The sequence below is a fragment of the Felis catus genome, chromosome C2, assembly GCF_018350175.1.
Source record: "Felis catus isolate Fca126 chromosome C2, F.catus_Fca126_mat1.0, whole genome shotgun sequence".
In the NCBI taxonomy this organism is placed as follows: Eukaryota; Metazoa; Chordata; class Mammalia; order Carnivora; family Felidae; genus Felis; species Felis catus.
The window spans coordinates 104,304,242-104,322,987 of NC_058376.1; the positions used below are offsets into that span (position 1 = coordinate 104,304,242).

The following is an 18,746-nucleotide window of genomic DNA, read 5'->3' on the forward strand; positions in this document are numbered from 1 at the left end:
AGAGAACTGTATGGGAGGAGGAACTGCTCAGCTCACTTCCAGCTTAGAAATCCACATATATAACTCATCCACTCCTTTGTGCCCCATTTAAGAAGATATCTTTCCTCATAACCGTGGCAGTCCTATTGTCTTAAATTCTATTTCTTACTACTTCTCAGGAATCCCACACTACGCATTAAGGCTTTTCTCTTTTTTCTATTCAACTATTCCCCTTCAGTGTGATTCTATTAACATTTGAACATGCTCAATTACTTCCTATCTTAAAATGCAAGTGAAGCACTCCCCTTCCAGCTCCCACCCCATCCTCTCCTTGAGGATGTTCTGTCTTGAGGAGTTTGCTTGCTCCCTCCAATTGCTCAAGTCTCATTCACTTCTCAACCCATTACAATCTTGTTTGCCCCATCACTCTATAAAGCCCTTGAAAAATTGCCAGTGCCGACATTTCACTAAATTAAATGAACAATTTTTTCTCTTTATCTTGGCTCAGAAACATTAGACACTTGACCACTAAATCTCACAATATCTCATTGTTTTTCTTCTTTGGTCATTGCCACCTCCTTTTCTCATGTCACCCCAGACGCCTACTCAGCATTTTGTCTCCTTTCTAACACATTCTTCTTCCTGGTAATTAAATGTTTAAAGAGTTCATTCTTGGCCCAAATTCTTTTCTCACATTAAACTCCCCTTAATCTGTCAAAATGGTCACACTTAAACCATCATCTGTGAGTGACATGCCACTAATCCTCAAGTTAGCATCCACTTTCTCTGAAATCTCCATACTGCCTCCTTGTTCCCATTGTATAGTCTTTTCTCCTTTGTCGAAGGTTAATTGACCATATAATTATGGTTCATTTCTGGGTTTTCTATTCTATTCCATTGATGTATGTGTGTATATTTTCATGCCAGCCAATACCATACTGTTTTGATTACTACAGCTTTGTAATATAAGTTGAAATCTGGAGTAGTGATACCTCCAGTTTTGTTTTTCTTTTTCAAGATTGCTTTAGCCTTTTGGGTTCTTCTTTGGTTCCATACAAATTTTAGGATTGTTTGTTCTAGTTCTGTGAAAAATGCTGTTGGTATTTTAATAGGGATTGCACTAAATATGTAGATTGCTTTGGGTAGTATAGATATTTTAACAATATTTATTCTTCCAATCCATAAGCATGGAATGTCTTTTCATTTCTTTGTGTCATCTTGAATTTCTTTCATCATTGTTTTATAGTTTTCAGAGTACAGGTTTTTCACTTTGGTTAAGTTTATTCCTAGATTATTTTATTATTTTGGGTGCAATTCTAAATGGAATTGTTTTCTTAATTTCACTTTCTGCTGCTTCATTATTAGTGTATAGGAATGCAACAAATTTTTTCACATTGATTTTGTATCCTGCAACTTTACTGAATTCATTTATCAGTTCTAATAGTTTTGGGGTGGAGGTTTTCTATATATGATATGTCATCTGCAAATAGTGAAAGTTTTCCTTCTTCCCTACCAATTTGAATGTCTTTTACTTCTTCTTCTTGTCTGATTGCTGTGGCTAGGATTCCAGTACTATGTTGAATAAAAGTTGTGAGAGTGTACATCCTTGTCTTGTTCCTGAACTTAGGGGGAAAACCTCTCAGTTTTTCCCCATTGAGTGTGATGTTTGCTATGGATTTTTCATATATGGACTTTATTATGTTGAGTTATGTTCCCTCTAGATCTAACTTTGTTGTGGGTTTTTATCACGAATGGATGTTGTACTTTGTCAAATGCTTATTCCACATCTATTGAAATAATCACATGGTTTTATCCTTTCTCTTATTGATGTGATGCATCATACTCATTGATTTGTTTGTTTTAGTGTATATATTTATTTGAGAGAGACAGAGACCATGCAAGTGGAGGAGGGGCAAAGAGGAAGGGAGAGCAAGAATCCCAAGCAGGCTCTGCACTGTCAGCATGGAGCCCAAGTGGGGCTCCAACCCACAAAGCCCTGAAATCATGACCTGAGCTAGAACTAAGAGCTGGGCATTTAACCAACTGAGCTACCCAGGTGCCCCCATACTCATTGATTTGTGAATATTAAACCACCCTTGTAAAACAAAGCAAAACCAAAAATGCCCTTGCATCCCAAGGATAACTCCCACTTGATTGTGGTGAATGATTTTTTAATGTATTGTTGGATTCGCTTTCTTGGTATTTTCTTGAGGATTTTTGCATCTATGTTCATCAGAGATATTGCCTGTAATTCTCTCTCTCTCTCTCGCTCTCTCTCTTTTTATGGTGTCTTTGTCTGGTTTGGGTATCAGTATGATATCGCCCTTATGGAGTAAATTCGGAAGTTTTCCTTCTTCTGTTTTTTGGAATAGTTTGAGAATAGGCATTAACTCTTTAAATGTTTGGTAGAATTTACCTGTGAAGCTGTCTGCTTCTGGACTTTTTGTTTGTTGGGGGTTTTTTGATTATTGATTCAATTTATTGCTGATAATCAGTGTGTTCAAATTTTCTATTTCTTCTTGCTTAATTTTTGGTAGGTTATATGTTTCTAGGAATTTATCCATTTCTTCTAGGTTGTCCAGTTCGTTGGCATGTAATTTTTCATAATATTCTTGTTCAAGGTCCTTGCATCAAACAGTTAGTCAAGGTGTGAATGCAAAGGAAAAGTTCTTGAAGGAAATTGAAAGTGCTACTCTAGTGAATGCACAAATGATAAGAAAGCAAAACAGCCTTATTTTGAGATAGAGAAAGTTTTAGTCATCTGGGTATAAGATCAAACCAGCCACAGCATTCTCTTAAGTCAAAACCTATCCAGAGCAAGACCCTAACTCCCTTTAGTGCCCTGAAGGCTGAGAGAAATGAGGAAGCTGCAGAAGAAAAGCTTATGCTAACAAAGGCTGGCTCATGAGTGTTAAGGAAAGAAGCATCTCCACTACATAAAAGCGCAAGATGAAGCAGGAAGTGCTGATGTAGAAGCTGCAGCCTGTTATCCAGAAGATCTAGCTAACGAAGGTCAGTAGTAAAAGTGGCGACAGTGAACAACAGATTTTCAATACAGATGAAATAGCCTTCTATGGGAAGAAGATGTGATCTAGGACTTTCATTGCTAGAAAGAAGTCAATGCCTGGCTTCAAAACTTCAAAGGACAGGCTGACTCTCTTGTTAGGGGCTAATGCAGCTGGTGACTTTAAGTTTAAGCTAGTGCTCACTGGCGATTCCGAAAATCCTGGGGCCCTTAAGGATCCAGTTAAATCTACTCTGCTTGTGCTCTATAAATGGAAAAACAAAGCCTAGATGACCAAACATCTGGTTACAACATGGTTTACTGAATATTTTAAGCCCACAACATTTGTTCTTCCAATCCATAAGCATGGAATGTCTCTTCATTTCTTTGTATCATTTTGAATTTCTTTCATCAGTATTTAAGTTTTCAAAGTACAGGTCTTTCACTTCTTTGGTTAAGTTTATTCCTAGATATTTTATTATTTTGGATGCAGTTCTAAATGGGATTGTTTTCTTAATTTCACTTTCTGCTGCTTCATTTTTGAGATATACTGCTTAGTAAAAAAGGTTCCTTTCAAAATATGTCTGCCCATTGACAGAGCACCCAAGAGTTGATGGAGATGTAAAATGAGATTAATGTTGTTTTCATGCTTGTGAACACAACATCAGTCCTTCAACTCATGGATCAAGGAGTAATTTCAACTTTTAAGTCTTATAATTTAAGAAATACATTTTGTAAGGGTGTAGCTGCTATAGATGGTGATTCCTCTGATGGATCTGGGCAAAGTAAACTGAAAACTTTCTGGAAAGGATTCACCATTCTAGATACCATTAAGACCATTCGTGATTTATGGGAAAAGGTCAAAATATCAACATGAACAGAAGTTTGGAAGAAGCTGACTCTAACCCTCATGGATGATTTTTAGAGGTTCAAGACCAGTGGAGGAAGTAACTGCAGATGTGGTGGAAACAGCAAGAGAACTAGAAGGGGAGCCCAAAGGTGTGACTGAATTGCTGCAATCTCATGAGAAAACTTTAAGGGATGAGGAGTTGCTTCTTTTTTTGTTTTATTTATTATTTATTTTTATTTATTTTTGAGACAGAGACAGAGCATGAGCAGGGGAGGGGCAGAGAGAGAGGGAGACAGAATCTGAAGTAGGCTCCAGGCTCTGAGTTGTCAGCACAGAGCCCGACGCGGGGCTCGAACTCACAGACTGTGAGATAATGACCTGAGCTGAAGTTGGACGCTTAACCGACTGAGCCACCCAGGCACCCAAAGAGTTGCTTCTTATGGATGAGTAAAGAAAGTGGTTTCTTGGGCTGGAATCTCCTCCTGGTGAAGATACTGTAAAGGTTGTTGAAATGGCAACAAAGGATTTATTAGAATATTACATAAACTTAGTTGATAAAGCAGTGACAGGGTTTGAGAGGATTGACTCCAATTATGAAAGTTCTATTGTGGGTAAATTGATGTCAAACAGCATCACATGCCACAGAAAAGTCATTCGTGAAAGGAACAGTCAGTCAATGCATCAAACTTTAGTGTTGTCTTATTTTAAGAAATTGCCACAGCCACCCCAGCCTTCAGCAACCACCACCCTGAGCAGTCAGCAGCCATCAACATTGAGGCAAGACCCTCCACCAGCAAAATGATTAGGACTAGCCGAAGCTCAGATAATGGTTAGCATTTTTTTAGTAATAGAGTATTTTCTAATTAAAGTATCTACATTTTAGACATAATGCTATTGCACCCTTAACAGACTTCAGTATAGTGTAAACATAACTTTGATGTGCTTTGGGAAACCATAAAATTCATGCAACTCACTTTATTGTGATATTCACTTTATTGAGGTGGTTGGAATGAAACCAGTATCTTCAAGGTATACCTATAATCATTTTTACTCTAAAAGTTCACATCAGGGAGTGGTGGGAAGGGATGAGAACAAGCAGCATATAATATGTTTTATTTAGGGAGAGAGACTTAGCATTTTTAAGAGGGAGAGGGTCCTTTTCAGATTTTTAAATAAATCACTGTCAACTTTGTTGAATGTGGATTTTAGGAAGATAAGAATAGAGCCAGGAAGGCCAATTAGAAAAGTTTTAGAGCAATTGAGCACGAGATAAGGAGGTCTTGAACAGGGCAGTGCATAGTAGAAATAGAAAAGAAGGAATGGCCTAAAAAATATTTAGAAGCCTATCCGTTATTACTTGTCTCTCAGCTCCAAATCCACCCGTCTTTGCACTACTTTGTGACACTGGAGCTGGACCATAAATATTTTTCCATTACCAGCTGGCACAATGTTAGGCTTTGTCAATAGAGAGCACTGGAGTGACACCACAGAACAATTGTGGGAAGAAGACACTTCTGGATGCCAGTTGTCCGTGTTTATGATTTACCCCTGGAGCCCAGTGTCCAGGGGCCAGCTCCTGCTGTGCCTTCAGGCCATGCTCTCTCAACATGGCAGCTGCTTTTAGAGCAGCTCCAACAGGCCTCTTCCATGGCATTGTGTGTGTGTTTATAGAGTATATAATAAAACTAGATTCACAGGAACTATTTTATCCAAGGAATAAATTTTATAGTAAATGTACCAGATTAAGGTGAAGAGAACTTAAAATATTAATGCAGGAAATCAGTGTAATTTCAAAATACATAAGCTCTCAAAACAATAAGAAAATAACCCAGTTTAAAATGAGCACAAATTTGTAGACACTTCATGAAAGATGATACATGCATGGCAAATAAACACATGAAAAGATGCTCAACGTCATTAATCATGGGGGAAATGTAAGTAAAAACTATGAAGTACTAGTACCTATATTAGAGTGGCAAAAGTTAAAACAAAAGCAAAAACAAAAAACAGACTGCCAAGGACTGATAAGGATGCCGAGCAACTGGCTGTCTTACATTCCCGGTGGGAATGCGATGTAGGCCGGTCACTGTGGAAAACAGTTTGCAGTGTCTTTTAAAGCCAAACATAGACTTTACCCTACAACTAGCACCCCTGCTCTTAGGTATTTATTTACTCAAGTGAAATGAAAACTTCACACAAAAACCTGCACGTGAATGTGTATAGCTGCATTATTTGTAATCACCCAAAACTATAAACAACCCTAAAGTTCCTTCACCTGACAAATGGATAAACTGGCTCATCCATCTAATAGATTATTATCCATCGATAAAAATAAATAAATGGATACACACATGAATGAATTTTCAGATGCGTTCTGCTACACTTAAGGAAGCCAAATTCAAACACTGTTTGATTCCAATCATATGATAATCTGGAATAGGCAAAACTATAAGGATAAAACATTGATTAGTGGGTTGCCCAGGCCTAGGGAGGAGAAAATATGACTATAAAAGGGCACAAGAGACATTTTGAGAGTGATCGGAGAAGTGCTGTATCCTTAGTGTAGTGGTGATTACACAACTATATTCATTTGTCAAAATTCATAGAACTGCCCACTAAGTAGGATGAAATTTACTGTAGGTAAATTATATCTCACTTTTTAAAAAATGCTACGGTTGGGAGTGCCTGTCTGGCTTAGTCAAAGAGGTGTGTGACTCTTAATCTTGGGGTTATGGGATTGGATGTATCCACAATGTATGTGGATATACATCCACATCCAATGTATGTACCACATACATCCACATTGGGTATGTATCCACATACATCCACAATGGATGTAGAGATTACTTAAATTAATAAATAAAAACTTTTAAAAAATGCTGTAGTTGAACACAAACATTTAATTAAAAGTTATAATTTTTTTTAACTTTTTTTAAATGTTTATTTTTGAGAGAGAGAGAGAATGAGTGGGGTAGGGGCACAGAGAGAGAGGAAGACACAGAATCCAAAGCAGGCTCCAGGCTCTGAGTTGTCAGCACAGAGCCTGATGTGGGGCTAGAACTCATGAACCACGAGATCATGACCTGGGCCAAAACTGGATGCTCAACCCACTGAGCCCCCCTGGAGCCCCCCAAAGTTGACCTTTTAAAAGAAAAAAATTTAACTGTAAAGAGAGGAAGATTTTTCTGGATATAATACAAACTTTCAGAAGCACCATAAACAAGAAACTGATAAATTTACTTACATAAAAGATCGTTATCTGTGCAGGAAAATCTTCATAAGAAAACTTCAAAAGAAAAACAACTAAAAAGATAATTCTAATCATTCTAGACAAAGGGCCAATTATTCTAACATATGAAACGTCCTACAAATCAACTTTTAAAGACTCCATGGAAAAATGGATAAAGCATATGAACAGTTTAAGAAAATATAAATGACTTTGTTTTGAGTTGAACTGTGTTCCTCTAAAATTTCTATGTTGAAGCCCTCACCTTTAGTACCTCAGAACATGACCTCATTTGGAGAAAGCATTTTTTAAAACATAATCAAATTAGCTGTAATCCAATATAACCAGTGTCCACATAAAAAGAGAAAATATGGGGGTGCCTGGGTGGCTCAGTAGGTTAAGCATCCGACTTTGGCTCATGTCATGATCTCACTGAGTTCGAGCCCCACGTGGGCCTCTGTGCTGACAGCTCAGAGCCTGGATCCTGCTTTGGATTCTGTGTCTCCCTCTCTCTCTCTGCCCCTCCCCCATTTCACACTCTGTCTCTCTCAAAAATAAACATTAAAAAAAAAAAAAAAAAACTTTTTCAAAGAGGAAACATGGACACAGACCTGCACAAAGAAAGAACACCATATGAAAATGAAGGCAACAATCAGAAAGATGCTTTTCCAAGCCAAAGAACACCAAGGATTGCCCACAACTCACCAGCAGCTAAGGAAGAGGCATAGATCCTTCCTCACGGCCCTTAGAAGGAACCAACCTTACCAACACCTTGATCTCAGACTTCTGGCCTTCAGAGCTGTGAGACAATCAATCTCTGTTTAAGGCACCTACTTGGCAATACTGGGCTACAGCAGCACTTGCAAACTAACACAGGTTCTTAAACATATGAAAATATACTCAGCATCCCCACCCTCACCATAAGTGAAATTAAAACTGCAAGAAGCCATTTGCAGTCTACCTGATTGTTAAAGACCAAGAATCCAGATGACAAAATGTGTTGTCATTAGTTTGCCCTGCTGTTTGGAGTACAAACTAATACAAACTCTGTAGAGGGGACTTTGACCAATTCTCTCAAAATTATAAATACACATAGCCTTCCCAAAATGTGAGAAATGGCATACCTACAAATGTATTCATTTCAACATCATTTGAAAAATCGAGAGACTGGAATTAACCATCAAGAGGGTGTTGGTTTAAATCAATCAATCAACATACGTACAAAGGGAACATCATACACCTACTAAAAAATTAAGGAAGTCTCTTTGTGTATTGATATAGAAAAATCTCCCAAATATTAAAAGACTGAAAATGCAAAATGTATATAGTATTCTATTATTTGTGTTAAAAATATAACTACAGATACACATTTGCTTGAATATGCTTAAAATCTCTGTGGAAAAATATTCATAAGAAACTATTAACATTGGATCCTCTGTGGAGAAAAACCCAGTTTCTGAAGGACAGTGTTGGAGAGACACTTTTCATTTCATGATGTTTTAAAATATATTTTTTGAATTTTCAACCACATGGATAATATAAACAAAAATAATTTTTACATAAAGTTTCACGTTTCCTGCCACAAGGTGGCAGTGTTAATGGCTTTATGGAAGAACGCAGTATTTTTAAATTAGTCTCAGGACAGAAATGTTTTCATTTGGCCTGTAATTTTCAGGGATCCAATTGAGGATTGAAAATATCTAAAATTTATTTTTCATACAAAATAGCATATTTGGGGAGCTGTGGTGAATACTGTCCCTTCATTTCCCTAATTTTATAACAATAGTCTATAATATTATTTCAATAATACACATCTCTCTAGTTTTATCAACTTTAAATAGTACATGCTCCTTGTAATATGAAAGACAAAGACGTAGCTCACTAACACCTTACACTTTCATTCTCTCTCTCCTCCCAATTTTGATACATTATTTTTTAATTCTTCTAATGGTTATCTTTATGCTTTAAGTTGTTCATTAAATCTCCATTTTTAGTTCTATCCATTTTCTTTTTTTTTTTTTTAATTTTTTTAAATTTCATTTTAGAGAGATTGGGGGAGAGGCACAGAGAAAGAGAATCCCAAGCATTTCAATCTGAAATGTTGAGGATGTCAGACTGAGGATCAGCGTCCTGTCCACATACCCTAAGGCAAAGTCTGCAGTTGACAAGAACTAGCCAAAGCATGCAGAATTCTGCATCTTGTCAGCTTAAGGAAAGCCTATTGAGGAGGGCACCTTTTGGGATGAGCACTGGATGTTGTATGGAAACAAATTTGACAATAAATTTCATATATTAAAAAAAAAGAAGAAGAAGAACCACATTCCACTGATTAAGTAAAACCACATTGTTTTCAAAAAAAAAAAAAAAAAAAAAAGGAAAGCCTCTTGGGGAAAAGGACCTACAATGCAACAGCAGAGAAAACTCACACTAGCTACCTGGCACAACCAGTCTGACCCTCCATTCTTAAAGGTGAAGAGAAAATGAAAGACCACTACCCATGTGAAGACCAGTGGCAAGAAAGATAAGGGTCAATATAAGCAAGACACCCGATCACAGAAAAAAAACAAAACAAAACAATATGATTCAGGAAAAGAGGAGGAAATAATCTTCAAATTAATATTTAGAGAGGTGTAAGAAGCCAGTAACCCATAAAACAAGAATAGAATGTAAGGAAGAAGAAACATTCAGAAACACAAATTAAGCTACTGAAAATGAAATATACATGTGATTGCCACAGTAAAAAAAGAAATTAATAAAAGGACCTGTGGATAAAGTAAAAAAAAAAAAAAAAAAACCAACTTCCTAGAATGTTAAGCAAAAAAAAAAAAGGGGGGGGATGATAAGTAGCATCCAAGGTTTAGCATGTATGTTCCAAAAAAAGAGACCAGAGTAAATGGAGAAGAAATTATCGAGAAAATAACAAACATTTCTAATATCTAAAGAAAAACATGACTCTGCCAAATATGATAAAAGAAGCAAGATCCACGCTAGATATATCATCATAAAGTTTCAGAATGCCAAATATAAAGAGATCATTAAAAGGCTCAAAGAGGAAAGGATAAATAGACTACCAATAAAAGAATGAGAATCAATTGTCATAAAAATTATCATCAGTAATATTAGGTGCCAGAAGACAGTGAAGTAACTTCTTCAAGGCTTTGGGAATTCTAGATTTGAATGCAGAATTCTATATTTGGTCAAATTAATGTGAAGGTAAAATAAAGATATTTTCAGACACATAAAGACTTCAAAAATTTATGAGCCATTTCTGAGGAAGTTACTTGAATATAAAACTAAAGGAATAAACAAGAAAGAGAAAGATGGGATCCATGAAGGAATTGATCAATTCCTGGATTACCACTTGCAATGAGTCTACATTATAGCAGATAGTGGAAGGCTCTGGAAGGGATGCCTCAGGGGAAAAAAGGTGATTATGAGGTTAGTTTTATAGAGAAGTAAATAAAATCTTAGCAAATTATTTTGCTCTATAGTAAGCAACTTGTCCACAATAATGTAACCTTATTTGTTATTTTTCAACTTTTAGAATCAACCCATAATCAAGGCAGATAAAGCAATTATGGCTACAGAATAAGATGAAAAATAAATCTAAGTTTATGGCAACATTATTCGTAAGAGCAAAAAAAATGTGGGTACAACCAAAATGTCTATCAACTGAGACAGACCAACAAAATGTGGTATATCCTTACAACAGTTTACTATCCAGCAATAAAAAGGAATGAAATATTGATACATGCTAAAACATGGATGGCCCTCAGAAACATTATGCTAAGTTTAAAAAGTTGGTCACAGAAGACCATATATTGTATGATTCCATTTATATGAAGTGCCTAGAGTAAGTAAATCTATAAAGGCAGAAAGCAGATCAGTGGTTGCGTAAGTCTGGAGTGGTTGCAAATGCGTATGGGAGTAATGAAAATGTTCTAAAATTACACTATGGTGATACTTGCACAACTGTTTACGACTTTGGCTCAGGTCGTGATCTTGCAGTTTGCGAGTTCGAGCCGCACCCTGAGCTCACTGCTATCAGCCTGAGACTGTCAGCACAGAGCCTGATTCCTCCTCAGTCCTCCTCTCTCTGCCTCTCCCCTACTTGTGCGCGTGTATGCTCGCTCGCGTTCTCTCTCTCTCTCTCTCTCTCTCAAAAAATAAATAAAACTTAAAAAGAAAACATTGAATTGTACATTTTAAATGTGTAGAGTTTATGGCATGCAAATTATATATCAATCAAGATTTTTTTTAAGTAAAGCTAACAAAAGTTGTGAGGTGGAAGAAGGGCACAGGGGTGAAGAGTGGAAGTGATAATACTCTTCTTACATATCAGGGGGTTAAGAAATATTGTAGAAAAGGGATAGAATAAGGGACGCCTGGGTGGCTCAGTAGGTTGAGCATTCCACTCTTGATTTCAGCTCAGGTCACAATCCCAGGGTTGTGGGATCAGGGCCCAGGTTGGAAGGGGAGGAAAACAGAGGAAGCCAAAGTTCTTCCTAAGCAGATCGTTTTCTTTGGCTAAGAGCCCACTTGTTTTGCTTTTTTTTTTTTTTTTTTTTTTTTTTTTGCCCTCAAGATAAATGTCAATTGTTTTACTTGCACATAAGGGTAGGGAGGGGAGTTTAAGGGGCCAAAGGTCAACCTTCAGTTTATCCTTGTTTTCAGACCCCTTCTTCATCTCTCTATCTACCAGCCCACTCTTGGCCTGGAGCCTCTTCCTTCAGCTTTCCAGGTCAATCCCCATCTGCACTCCAGTCTCCAGACTTACGAGCAACTTCCATTCTGACCAACCTGCTCCTATCTACTTTTTTTTTTTTTCCCTGAAATCACTTGATACCTCTCATCTATTGATTTACTCCTTCACCTAATCTCCTTACTGCTAAGGGTTTATTCCTTTATGTGCTCCTACATTTTCATTTCAACAGTTTCCCACATGGAAATACAGAAAATACACATTTCATCACCATATTGAAATGGAATTTTCTGGTGATAACTCGTAGCGTTGCCTTTTATTTCCTTTCCCCAGATCTCATATGTACGTGCGTGTGTGTATATGTGTTTATAACAGTTTATAACTATAATACATACTCAACCTCTAAAATTTGGAAATATGGGAAAATAAATTTCTATTATCCACCAAACAAATAATTACTGTTACCATTATGATGTATTTCTTTTTAGTCTCTTCAGTATGCATATGGTGTATTTTTTAAAAGTATACTTGATAATATACCATGTCGTTTTATATCCTGCTTTTTTCACTTACATCATGACCAGTTTCTCAAGTCACAAAGTTTTCTACTCCATGATTTTTAATGGGTATATAGTATTGCAGTGTATGGATAGACCATAATTTACTTATAAATTCTGTTTTGGGGCATTTTGCTTGGCCCCAGATTTGTTTGTTTTTTAATCTATTATTATAGACCATGTCATCCCTAGCCTTTGTCATTCATTGCAGTTCAGAAATGTACTCTGTTTGATTTAAGCAACAAGGAATTTATTGAAAGGAAAGCAAACAGCCCACGGAATCACCATAAACCATATGAACTTATGATTTATCAACTTCTGTGTATACAAGTTCAGGTAAGGGCTTCTCTTATTCGTTGAAAAGTAGCACCCATCTACCATCTGTTTTCCGGAGCGCTATGAGAGATACGCTTGGGCCACTCACGGTGGAGCTCGCTGCTAGCCTTTCTCCTTGATGTGCTGATCTCATTCCCCACCAGTTCCTCTGCCCCTTCCCTTTCTTTCTGGTCAGGCCTGGAAGAAAAGTACAAACTTGAATCAATATTACTTATGTCTAATTATTTAAATGTTACAAATTAAGTTTTAAAAAAGAAGATGTGTTCTGTCTTCCTCTCCTGACCTTATAATGGGGGGGGGGGAGGGGTGCCAGGGTCGGGGGGGCGGAGGGAGTGGCCAAGGGTGGGTGCGATGGGGGGCTGCATCTCGCGGCCCCTTCCGCGGCTTCTGCACCTCGCAGAGCCAGAGGTGGTGGAGGAGGCTGGGCTCAGGGCTCAAGGTGCCCAGCTAACCAGCACGTGCACCCTTTGGTGAGGCCTGCGAGCCGGCAGGTGCAGCCTGGGAGCAAAGCCGGATGAGCTCTATATCAGATATATTAACTATTAGGCATTGCAGTTGCAACTCTAAATCCAAGCCAAAGAGTGTGAAGGGTCTGAGGAAGAGGTTAACAGGGTCAGCATAGGGCCATTGTTTACACTGGCAGCTATGGGCCTCCCGCCGTTCTAAACTTGCCATAAACATCAAGGGGGTTATATGAAGAATAGCACCACCTCAGGTCCACCTGCTCACCTCTCCTACTGTTCCATCTTCTTCCTGCAGGCCTTTCCTTAGAGAGCTGCACTTCCTTTTTTTCTCTCTCTCTCTAAGTGTATTTATATTGAGAGAGAGAGCGTGTGTGTGAGTTGGGAAGGAGCAGAGGGAGAGAGAATCCCAAGCAGGCTCTGCACTGTCAGTGCAGGGCCCAATGCGGGTGGGGGTGGGGCTGGATCCTACATGCCCTGAGATCACGACCTGAGCGGAAATCAAGAGTCAGATGCCCAACTGCGATTTTTCCAATGACTATTTTGATTACTCAGTCAAATCCTGTGGTGTCTTGAGTTTGATTTTGGAAACCTAATGAAGGCTCCTTAACATGGTCCCTAGCAGTTTTGCTAAAAGTTGTTTAGCAACTACTGAGAACGCGGACAGAGTCTCCTGGGTACACTGGATGGTCTTTATTACTTCTGCTTTCCCTCAAATCCTTCAAGTGGAAACAAAAAGGAAATAGGGAGGGAGGAAGATGGACACACAACTTAGTTCAGACTCGTGGAAGGTACCCCCGCCTCAGGCTGCCTATACCCACCAGTGAACTTCCATGTCAGTGCAGTGACCAGCACAGCTGGACGGAAACAGGTTAGCTGCCACTCTCCGCTCCCATGCAGGACAGACAAGGAAGCAGGAGCTGCAGGCCTACACTGAGTCCTAGCGAGGCAGAGCAAGGTGACTCACCCTCATCCAGAACCTGGGGTGGAGAACAAGGCTAAAAGACTGGAGAGTGAATATGGCAGACTCTGGGGTCTGCGGGCCAGGGAAAGGTCTGGGAAAGCCAGGCAGCTAGGGGAGCCGGGGGAGCACTGCCTACACTGAGAGAGCCCAGGCCCCACTCACACCAGCCTCAGACTTCAGCCACGAAGTCCAGCTGCACAGAGAGGGACTGAGTAGATGATGGATTTTGCAGAGCCTCCAGGTACAAAAGCAAAACCTGAACACGTTTCTAAGGACCTTGCCTCTTCCCCCAACCGACTGCACAAAGTTACAGAGGAATACTTCTCTCCTTATCATCCAGACCCACCTTAGAGAGAGAAGGAGCCTCAGCAATTGTTTCTCCAAGACCAAACACTACCTAAAGAGACTTTTTAAATGACAAGATTGAACTAAACTTCAAATTGGAATTTTATTTAAAAATATTGTTTTTGTGGGGCACCTGGATGGCTCCGTCAGTTGAGCGTCCAACCTTGGCTCAGGTCATAATCTCGTGGATCGTGGGTTAGGGCCCTGCGTAGGGCTCTGTGCTGACAGCTCGGAGCCTGGAGCCTGCTTTGATTTTTGTGTCTCCCTCTCTCTCTGACCCTCCCCTGCTCATTCTCTGTTTCTCTCTCTCTCTTTCAAAAATGAATATTTTTTAAAAATTTCAATAAAAATATTATGTTTGTAACAGGTGGGTGGAAGCTCATTGGGAAGATCTGCTAGATCAGCTAGAGATTAAAATAAAGAAGGTACATTTTCTCTGCATATCCAAGTTATAGGATATTATATTAGGGTTCTCCAAAAATACAGAACCAATAGAGAGAGAGAGAATGTGCGTGTGTCTGTGTGTGTATACACATAAATACATATATATGTACAGACACACACACATACATATATGTAGAGAGCAAGATTTATTATGAGGAATTGGCTCAGTAGATTATGGAGGCTGATAAGTCCCATGATCTACTGTTTGCAAGCTGGAAGTCCTGGAAAACCCATGGTTTAGCTCTAGTCCAAGCCTGAAGCTTGAGACCAGGAGCCAATTGTATAAATCCCTGTCTGAGCACAGAAGACTGATGTTCCAACTCAAGCAATTAGACAGGGTAAATTCTTCCTTCCTTCCCCCTTTTGTTCTTTCTATTAAGCCCCCAGTGGATTGGATGAGGCCCACCGACATTAGGGAGGGCAATCTGCTTCACTCTGTCTACTGATTCAGATGCTAATCTCTCCTGGAAACATCCTCACAGACACACTCAGAAATAATGTTTAACTAGATATCTGGATATCTCATGGCCCGCAAGATGCTACACAAATTAATGCATCACAGATACATTTTCTTTTAACCCTGAAATGGGAAAGGGTCTACTTTGTGGTCCTTCCTCTTCCTCTCTGGACATCCTACTCATAAAGCTGGCCAAGTCTGATCCTTGATATGCTAATAGGGGAGATAAAAGATTTGTAGATGCTTTGTTTCTCTCAAGACTATAGTGTAGCATGTCTTACAAGGCTATTCTCTTGTTTCAGAATTTTATTTTTGAATGTCAGAAGCTAATATTACCAATAATATTCCTAATTTCTCTTCCAGGCAAATGGATGTCCAGGGCTAACTCTAATGGTCATATATTCACAAAGCAAGGTATAATGCATATTAGTCATTTTGAAAATATTGTTTTAAGTATAAATATGTATTCTTACTCATGTAAACTCCTTTTGAAGCAACTTTTGCATTCAATAATCCTTATTCCAACACACTCTTGGTCTGAAGGCAGAATCATTACAAAGTGCTATAGGTAGAAAAAGAAAGAAAGAAAAGGAAGAAAGAAAGAAAGAAAGAAAGAAAGAAAGAAAGAAAGAAAGAAAGAAAGAAAGAAAGAGAAAGGAAGGAAGGGAGGAAGAAAAAAAGAAAGAGGTAGCTTCTATGGAAGTAGAGACGGTCTACCAAACCCTGTGTATTTTCAGACACTAAGACTTTCTGATTCCTTGCTTAGACCTTAGTGCAGTGGAAAGAACATGGGCATCTGTGTTCAGCAGGCCTGAATCCTACCTCTGCTTTACGTACTAGACAAGAAAAACTACTTAATCTATCCAAGCCTCAATTTGTTAATCTGAGAAAAATACATGTGTTCTATCTCATGGTAGGATTCAATGAGGTAATATATGAAAGTGCCAAGCATCCTTTCTGGAACATAGGAGGAGGAAGAGAAAAAGGAAAAAGAAAAAAACATAGTGAAAAGTGGCTACCAAGAATGACCATGGTTAGTCATCTCACAGAATCCCTCTTAGTTCTGTCTCCTTTATGTCTTAAATATTACTGCTAAGCTTACCTTCTATATTTGCCATTTTGATTTCCCTTCTTTCTTCTTCTTCTCTTAGCATAGGCCTGAAGGTTTTTAGGAAATTGGACAGGATAGAATTATGGAACTTAAAAATCCTTCTGCATATAGAGTTGCTGAAAAAGAAAATATTCCTATTTAGTTTCACTTTTTTTTTTCCAGTTTAAAACAACATACACAGTTTCTGTAGGTCAAGAATCCCAAGTGTGGTTTAACTGGGTTCTCTGCTTTGGGGTCTCACCAGACTTCAACTAATGTGTTGGCTGGGCTATAATCTCATCTTGAAGTTTGACTGGGAAAGGGTCCACCTCGAGGATCACTCAGTTCCTTGAAGCTGTCAGGCCTCCTACAAGCTATCTGCAGATCCTTGCCATGTGGGCCCCTTCACGGACAGTTCATAACATGGCTTCTTCAAAGCCAGCAGGAGATGGAGAACAAGCCTGCCAGCAAGTTGGAATCTTAGAAACATAATGTAATCACAGGAGTGCCATCCCATCCCCTTTGCCATAGTCTTGATTAGAAGCAATCACATGAGGGCACCTGGGTGGCTCAGTCAATTGAGTGTCCAACTTTGGCTCAAGTCGTGATCTCACAGTTCATGAGTTTGGGCCCTGCGTCGGGCTCTGTGCTGACAGCTCAGAGTTTGGAGCCTGCTTCACATTCTGTGTTTCCTTTTCTTTCTGCCCCTCCCCTGCTCATGTTCTGTCTCTCAAAAAAATGAATGTGTTAAAAAAAAAAAAAAAAAAAGCAAATCGCAGGTCCCACCCATACGCAGGGGAGGGAAGCAATCATACACAAGGGTGAACCCCAGACAGTTGAATACTAGACACTTCAACTTTTAAAATTGTTTTCATATTTCCCTCATGTCTAATGACTTCCTCAAGTATCAGTTTTAAAATTGTGGATTAAGAATGGTGGTTTGCCTTAAACCCTTTGGGAAATGAGATGGGATGTCCATATAAATGCAAAAGTCAAAATGACATGTTCTTCATATATGGAGGCACCAAAGACTATTCATTCAAGATGGATACTTGGAGTTATTTCTCGGTCACTTTCATGCTTTTCACTGCTAGCTTCCCTTGACCACAGGCACATACTTCTGAGGGAATAATTCAGAGGGACAATGGCTATTAAAAAAAAAAAATCTCTGAGTAATGAGCATCAAGTAGATGTCAACCCGCTGGCCTTGATCCTTTAGCACCAACTAAGATTTGGTTTATCCAAAATTAAGTCAGCAGCTATTTATTACTAAAACTAACGTCCATTTTAAAATATTTATGTAATTTTCATCTTCTTCAATAATCCCAAACAGGAGTGATGGGGTTACTAATTTGATTTTTTCCTACAAATAAAATTACATATAGTGATTCCCTAATGACTCCTTGGATTCAATTTAATGAGGAGTCCACTCACTACATATACTTACATGCTTTTGTACTTTTGTGTGATGGAACATGAAGAAACCATTAGGCGTTAAATAAGCCAATGTGTTGCCATTAAATAACTAGTGTGATGACTAGCATGATTGTTTGTTTTTTCTAAATGCTGTTCCTATAATTCGTAATAATTGTTATCTATTCGTAGTAGCCTTAGAAGGATCTATCTACCCCTTCCACTGTGTATTTGGCCTAAAAGATTAGTTTTTAATCATAAATAAATAATTAATGATAGTTTATAAGACACTTAACAACTTTTAATACTTGCCTTTGAAATAAAGTTCATTTTAGAAAAAAAATTAATATAGAAGTGGTTCTATTAAAAAAATCCTCTATTCTTTGAAAGCTCACCTAACTTAAGTGGCTCTAGGATGCAAAAAAGCTTTCCAAGAGTACTGTGAAGCCATATAGACTAGAGGAAGCACAAGGAGGAGTGCCTGATTGGCTCAGTCAGTTGAGCCTCCAATTCTTGATTTTGGCCCAGGTCACAATCCCAGGGTCGGGGGATTGAGCCCTGCACGAGGCTCCACTTGGAGCATGGAGCCTGCTTAAGATTTTTTTTCTCTCTCTCTCTCTCCCTCTCTCTCTCTCTCTCCCTCCTCTACTCACACACTCTCTCTAAAATAAAAAAATAAAAATAAAAGAAGAAGAAGCATAAGTACCTAAGCAATATGTACAAAAATAGAGATTACCTCTCTCTAGGTAGAGTCAAAATATGGTGGTAGAGATGTTCCTGTAGCCTGAGTCAGAAAGGTTCTTTCTATAAAAGTGAGATTTCTGTTGTACCCTAAAGGAGAAGGGTGACTGTGCCAAAGATAAATGAGGGGTTTGTTCATAGATGAAGATTCTGGGCAATGTATGAGACTAGAGAAGA

At 38.6% G+C, this 18,746-nt stretch overlaps 1 long non-coding RNA gene across 1 annotated transcript; it reads left to right on the forward strand.

The window, feature by feature from the left end:
* The first annotated feature begins 12,537 nt into the window (after nt 1–12,537).
* Nucleotides 12,538–18,171, forward strand: LOC123380072. Its single transcript, XR_006585307.1, has 2 exons — nt 12,538–12,654; nt 15,689–18,171. It is a non-coding gene; the product is annotated as an uncharacterized LOC123380072 (long non-coding RNA).
* The last annotated feature ends 575 nt before the right edge of the window (nt 18,172–18,746 follow it).